Source organism: Arachis ipaensis, chromosome B10 (assembly GCF_059453495.1).
Source record: "Arachis ipaensis isolate K30076 ecotype BB chromosome B10, ASM5945349v1, whole genome shotgun sequence".
In the NCBI taxonomy this organism is placed as follows: Eukaryota; Viridiplantae; Streptophyta; class Magnoliopsida; order Fabales; family Fabaceae; genus Arachis; species Arachis ipaensis.
Genome location: NC_142435.1, coordinates 30,869,987 through 30,877,727, shown reverse-complemented (window position 1 = coordinate 30,877,727; position 7,741 = coordinate 30,869,987).

The following is a 7,741-nucleotide window of genomic DNA, read 5'->3' as shown; positions in this document are numbered from 1 at the left end:
TTTTTTAGTTCTTGTGCACTACAGAGGTACGATTAAGAAAAAAATGCGAAAGGGAATAAAATTTGCTGATAAGGATCCGTTGAGTGTCTTTTTATCAAACCTTCTATGAGTTTTGTTGAGTTTCAGAATATTATAATCCAAATTTAGGGACTGCCTAGCATGAAACGGGTAGAAAAGTTATTTTATAGAATTTTGATTTCTGTTGTACGAGTTGGTGTGAAATATGACTCCTTTGTAATAGACAATGACAAAGATTTGCAAGTTTTGTTTTACTATCGTTGCCAGTCTTCCGAGGTAAAGACCTATGAGCTATTGACCAAGTTTAGAGATGTGGTCTATAGTTCAGAAGGATAGAATCAAAATCCTCAATCTATAGCAATGTTAGGAGCTTCTAGTTTAATGCATGTCGGTGGCTCTTCATTTGTGCCTATCTTGGCACCCGGGGTAGTTTTAGCAGCATCTTCATCCTTTGCAACTAATCTCAATCATGATAGCGATGGAGAAATAGGTGATAATCGATTTTTTGGTTAGCCTGCTATTATAATGGTGGATACTCTTGTTATGGTCCTGGTTTCAAGGGAGGGTGAAGAACCAGATGCATCAAAGATGTATTGTGGGATGACGATGATATGGAATCCGCCATGATTAATGAGGATAAAGATGATAATCTAGGGAGAAGTATTCCAGTTGGGGGTGGTGGAGCATCGAGTTCAGAAAGTCAATAATATCCCCTGCACTTTTCCACTCTAGCCTGGAGGCCATGGCACAGCAGGGGTTCCCGGATGTACAATCTGAATTTAGGGCCAGAGATACACAGGATACAGCATGTATAGCTGAGTTCCAAGTTAGTCAGCAGTTTTAAAATAACGAGAAAGTCGTCTTAAGTGTGAAGACTTATAGAATCCAGGGTTGAGTACAGAGTGTTGAAATTATATCATGTTAAGTACCATGGAAAGTATAAAGAGTTTGGAAATGATTGCCAATATTTAATTCGGATTATTGTTCGCCAGCGAAAGGGTATTTGGGAGGTAAGAAGGTATAATAGACCTCACACATGCTTGACCACGTCGATATCCAATGATCACAGGAAGCTTGATTATCATGTTATATTTCCTTTCATCCTTCCTATGATTAGAGCTGATACGACTGTGTCGATCAAGGTACTACAGCATGCGACTGAGGCACACTTTGGATTTAGACCGACTTACAGGAGGGTTTGGTTGGCTAAGCAAAAGGATGTTGTGCAAATTTATAGGGATTGGTAAGAGTCATACAATAAGGTGCCAAATTGGGTACTAAGTTTATCGGCTCTTTTGGACATTCCCACCATGTATCAAGGCCTTTAGGCATTATAAGTCGCTGGTTAGTATTGATGAGACCCACTTGTATGACAAATATGGGAGTACTTTGATGGTTGCAATTGATCAGGATGATAATTCTAATATCATTTTCATTGCTTTCGCACTTGTAGAGGGTGAGAATGCGGAGTTGTGGTCATTTTTTTATCTTACCTTCGGTAGCACATAACGCCTCAGCCGGGTATACTAGTCATATCGGATAGGTACAATGGAATCAAGGTTTCATTGGAGGCTCTTGATGGCGGATGGTTTCTGCCTAGTGCCCATCGTGCCTATTGTATTCAACACGTTGTCGTGAATTTCTCCCTCAGTTTTAAAGGCAAGGATGCAAGGTGGTTTTGTTAAATGCAGCTTACGCGAAGACTGAAGTCGAGTTTGACTACTAGTTTGACATTCTCCAAAGTGAAGATCCTAAAATGTGCAATTGGGCTAACAAGAATGAGTATGAAAAATGGACTTAGCACCGGGATGAAGGCCGTAGATTCGGGCATATAACAACTAATATCTCCGAGTCTGTTAACTCCATCCTAAAAGGTGTAAGGAACCTTCCACTTTGTTCATTAGTGAAGTCTACATATGTGAGATTGGCCTTGGCCGAACTCTTTGTTCGTAAGGAAAGAGAAGCAGAGGTTCAATTAGGAATAGGGTAGCAATTCAGTCAACGTCTTATGAAGACAACAGAAGCTAATTTAAAGGCATCAAGGTGTTTCACAGTGACCTTGTATAATAGAGATAATTCTGAGTTTAATATGGCAGAGACTACTCCGACTGGTAACTTCTCAATTGACTCTTACTGAATGTCACTGAAAGATCAAACATACGATTGTGGGTACTTCCAAGCACTTCATTATCCATGTCGACATGCAATGGATTTGCTGTGCATACTCACGTCTGAGTTGACAACCTATGTCCATGAGGTGTATCATGTTTAATGTATACAAAATGAGATTCAATCTTCCTATCCTAGAAGGTTTTTGGCCACCATATGATGGTCCCACAGTCATACCTAATCCAACCAAGAGACGTGCATCTGAAGGGTGTCCGAGGACTACTAGAATCCAAGCTAACATGGATAAGGTGGATCCAAATAGACGCAAGCGATGTGGAGTTTGCAGACAGTCTGTCCATACTCGGAGGAGGTGTCCACAGGTAGGGGTCGCAAATGGAGAAGCATGCCCTACTTTGCCCTGCCTAGTGAGGCGGTCTTGAATTTCTCCTCTGTCCAGCCTTACGGCAGGCTGGCGGGCCAAACCCACCAAATCTCTTTTTATATAAACCATTAAATATTAAACAATATATATAATTTCACAACTATTTCAATAAATTTATAATTTATAAACATAAAAAATTATAATTTTTAAATTCACAAACATTGAAGTCTTTATAATTATGAATATATAATAAACATAATCATAAACCAAGTTTTTTGACACAAAATAATAAAACCAACATTGTCCAAAGCAAAACAAACATTGTCCAAAATATATAATTAAACATCTTCAAGTTTATAATCAATTAGACATAAAACATAATCCAAAATATAACTTAGAACATCTTTAATTATCATCTTCATCCTCTTGTAGATCAATAACATTATAAACATTTATAGAAATGACCCTGACCAAAAAAATACCAGGCTCACTAGGGAAGCCCGCCCTATCCTATCAAAGCCCATGGATTAGGCGGTGCAGGTTAGGCAGACTTTTTAAATTTGGCGGTTTCAAATTTTCAGCCAGCCCGCCTATTTTGGCTGGTTACACTGGTTGGCTCAGCGGGTTTCGGCCCGTTTGCCCCCTATCAATAGGGAGGAGTCAACATGGGTTCTACTTCTGGGAGCAATGCGTAGATGTTTTTCATGTAATATGTATGTCTTCTTAATGTTTAATTTACTGTATATTGTCATCTCGTGTTATTCTTTAGTTCGATGTGCATGTAATTTTCAATTGGATTTTGTTCTGTTTAAGTTTGATGTGAGAATGTGAAATATTGTTTCTCTGCTACATTAGTCGCAAATTGTTCATTAAAACATAAGTCCCAAACAACATAAGTACCACATATTAAGAAGTCCATTCAAAAGCAAAGTACAAAATATACTAACAAAACACATCATACCAAATATTCAAACAAAATAAGTCATACTAAATGTGACACATAAGTACTCAGAACAGGTGGGACTTTGTAAAACAACACCTAGGGCACCTAATCCTTTACGCTCTCTGTACTAACGGTACCTTATCCTCATCTTCATCTGGGGTAGGAGGTGCTGGGGGATCTGCAGCAACCGCGGAGGAGGGCGTCTTACCTAATGCAAAAGGATCATATACTGGTTCAGTCAGCGGCTCATTCAGATCTACTGTAATGTATGGCTGGGACCCGGTGACATGAGATCTAACACGCTCCATATCATCTTCCAGTAGCATCACACGTAAATTATCAAAGAATTGTGAACATCCAAAGTACGTATCTAACCCCCAGGACTAACAATACCCCAAACAACAGAGTCGGGCTCATATATGTTTGGCTGCTCCCTCCTAGTGTATAAGCACTTAAGCCGCCAACAAAATACACATCCCCTCCTTCATCACCACCACCACCGCCGCCGCCATTAGCACCGTCTCTACCTCTATGATTACCTCTATCTCCATGCCCAAAATGACCCACACCTCGTCTAAGGGGTCGACCTCTCCCCTCCATAGCAATAATCTCATCCTCGATCCACCTCCACTTACGCTCACTTGCTCGTGTACTTACGCGGCTCAACACGATGCCTGTCTGGGACATCAGGGACTTGATCCATGGGAGGTGCCTGTCCTGGACCTCTTTGTGCAACCTCTGCTAGAATCGAAACAGCTCGGGGGCCTCCAAGAAAGAGCTCTGACAACAAGAACCTATGCCCGTGCACATACCACCACTCTAAGTATAACTGTGATGGACCAGGATTTTGGACGACATCAAACAGGAGAACATGTTGGGCTCTATTATTCTAGTGGAGGTGTCAAGACTGTAAGGTGCTAGGAAACCAACGGTCACCTCCTGCGATCCTTTGCCATCAAGAAATCTATGTCCAGAGCTGAACGAGGTCGATGTTGTACCCCCCAGCTGTGGTAGCACCCTATCCACCTGATGCTACTCTATCACCACAAAGTATATCAATACAGTCACCGCTCTCCATAACATTGTTTGTCGAGGTTCTAGTATCTTAGGATGCACAACTTGAATAACTTCGGGTGAGCTATAAGGCATCCATGTGAAATGTTAAAGAAAAATAGTGTCAAAGGTCATAAATTAACAACATAATCCTCAACGGTACAAACTCTTAATTGAAGTGGCATGAACATTTACATCCCCCACCTGCATTAAGTCTATCCTCAACCTCCAATACGCCACTCTAGGCCCTTTCTCACCCAATGTGGGCTGATATCCCGACCACCTGCCATCGAATACATTAGTGTAATAGTAGCAAAGTAATCGAATGATTATTAATCGACATAAGAAACATAAGTACCTCGAGGCCAACGGCCAACTTAACGAAACCTGAAAAATGCCAAAAGATCCATGACTGAAGTAGCTCTAACAGACTAGCCAACTTAACGACGTGCTTGTTTGTAACACAGCATATATATCGATATAGCCATGAAAGCGCGCAGACCCCCAACTATATCTGCCTAAGTCCTCTAGCCTAGCTACATAAGGCAGCCACCGGATGTGAAGACGTGTCCCAGACTTGTCCCCAAACAACTGAGTCAACAACAACATCATGATGTACACCCTCGCATACTGTCTCACAGTCTCCTCATTTGTACCATCAAGCAGCTCACTAAATATATCCTACATCCATGTGCACTGCATAGTGAACTTGTCAATACAATCTGGTGGAGGTAACCCACCCAAAGGTCCTCGAACTAAGTCCATGGAGGTCGACAGCCCTCAATGTACATCTTGAAGTATGTCAGACATCCATTAACGTACTCACCGTCAATAGGAAGACCTAGCTGGTATGCTACATCTTGTAACATAATGGTTCACTCCCCGAATGGTATATGAAAAGTATGCGTCTCCAGATATCATCTGTCCATGAAAGCAATAACTAACGGCTCATCCAGCCTAAACCAATAGTCGTTAAGCCTCGCAAGAGTATACAACCCGGCAATCTACATGTATGGTATGATCCGCTCTCAAGAAGCATACCATGCTACCTCCTCATGCTTGTAATACATCGGATCAGCTGCAATTATGGTAAAAATGTTAATAAAATTATGATCTTACATTATATTAAGAACTTTTTAACAAAATTGATGACAACATTATCCCAAAATGTTAAGGTCCAATCTAAAAACATACATCTTATTCTAATCTAATCTTATTAATAGAAACCAAATCCTCACTCAATCTATGTTCAACTAACACTAACATTTGTAATTCATAAAATAAACCTTAGGTTAGGTCACTACTATCACCAACATTTCTAATTTAAAATTTCTAACGAAATTTGTACTCACTAAGCGATCTAACATTTATAGTTAAATACTACTCAATAAATATTGGTAACATTTTTAATCTAACTAAAAAAATTCAATTACTTACATCTTCGTTGATGCTACCAGTAATATGGGTGACTCTGTCCAAGTGATAGATACGATCCGGGTCGTCCTCCATATTCGGAGTTTTCAAGATTTCCTCAGAGAATTCTATCTATAGTGTGGTTAGTGTTTAGGTTAAATGTGGTTGCAATTCGTATCTACACAATTCGAACTCTTTTATAGAGCTTGCCATTATTCAAAACAACTAGCTTCGATTTACCTAGGGCCGCACATTGTATAAATCAAATTTGATGGATTCAATTTACCATGGGCATGAAAACTATTAAATCGAAACTACTTCATTCGATTTACTAGTATCTCCCTTAAATCGAATCTATTTCATTCGATTTACTATAGTTGCAGCTAAATCGAATCTACTCCATTCGATTTACTATATGCATGTAAGGTGCTTTGTTTTGGAACATTCATATAATATTGAATGTCATTCTATTTGTTTAGGTACTTTATCCTAATATTTGCTTTAAAATTACTATAAATCATAAAAGATAACAGTTACAACATAATTTCAAATATCAAAATATTTTAAAACAACAATATTTGCAATAGAATTTTGGATTAAAATAAGAGTCATATTTGTTTTAAGCAACAAGTTATATCACATATATATGAGAGTACATAATAAAATAAATAAATATATAAATAATAAAAAACAAATTAAATAAGAAAATTAAAAAAAAAGGAATAAAAACGTGAAAAAAGTGTGTTTAGACATTTTAATTTTTAACTTTTGTAATATACATTATTGTAGTATTCATTCTTTTTGTGTAAAAAATAAAAATAAATAAATAAACTGACTTGGCAGGCTGACCATTCCTAGCATCCCGATGTTTTGCAGATAACTAAGTCTCTGAAAGAAGCGCGCCCCTGAATACCTCATTCAACCGTGCACCAAGCTCCGGAAGGTCAAGGAAGTTGGTGACCTGATGACAGGGGAGCCGGCGACCGAAGCAGCTAAGCCACTACACTAGTACGAAGGAGCAAGCTCAATAGCCTCTTCCTCTGAATGCCTTATTGACCGAATGACCGGACGTGAAGGTCTCCCCTCATCCGACTCTCTGCAGGGGAATCCCCACTCACAGCTTCGAAATCTCATACCCAAGTGTTTAGGAATAGATTAACTGGGACTGGGGGATCACCACCTACCCCATCAAAATTGGCGAATTTGAAAACACAAATTTGACTATTAAAATGATAAGACACGATATATAACAACCATATATTTACATATGCAAAATTACTAATTTTCAATTAAATACAAAATAATTGATGACGATAACTTAATCCCTATGAATATAATAGGTTTAATTACTCTGCTGGTTCCTATAGTTTCGTAAAATTTTTAATTAGATCTTTATACTTTTTTTTCTTTTAATTAAATTCTTGTACCAATTTTTTTTTAATTGGATCTCTACACTTTTTTTTTCTTTTATTTAGGTCCATTGTACCAATTCTTTTTTTTTTAGTTAGGTCCCTATAAAATTAAGTCAATTACTACTAAGAGAGACTTAATTGAAAAAAAATTTTGGTGTAAGAATCAAATTAAAAAGAAAAAAAGTATAAAAACCTAATTAAAAATTTCACAAAATTATAGAGACCAACAGAATAATTAAACCAATATAATAGGAGCCAAAACACAAACCCAAAAATACACTATTAATAATAGCACAAAGAAGGTTATCACAAAAAGTGAATAATAACACAAGTAAGATATATACATCTTACGTGTTATATATGTATAAAGTAAATGCTTATTGTTATATATATATTGAGAACCATTGTTTT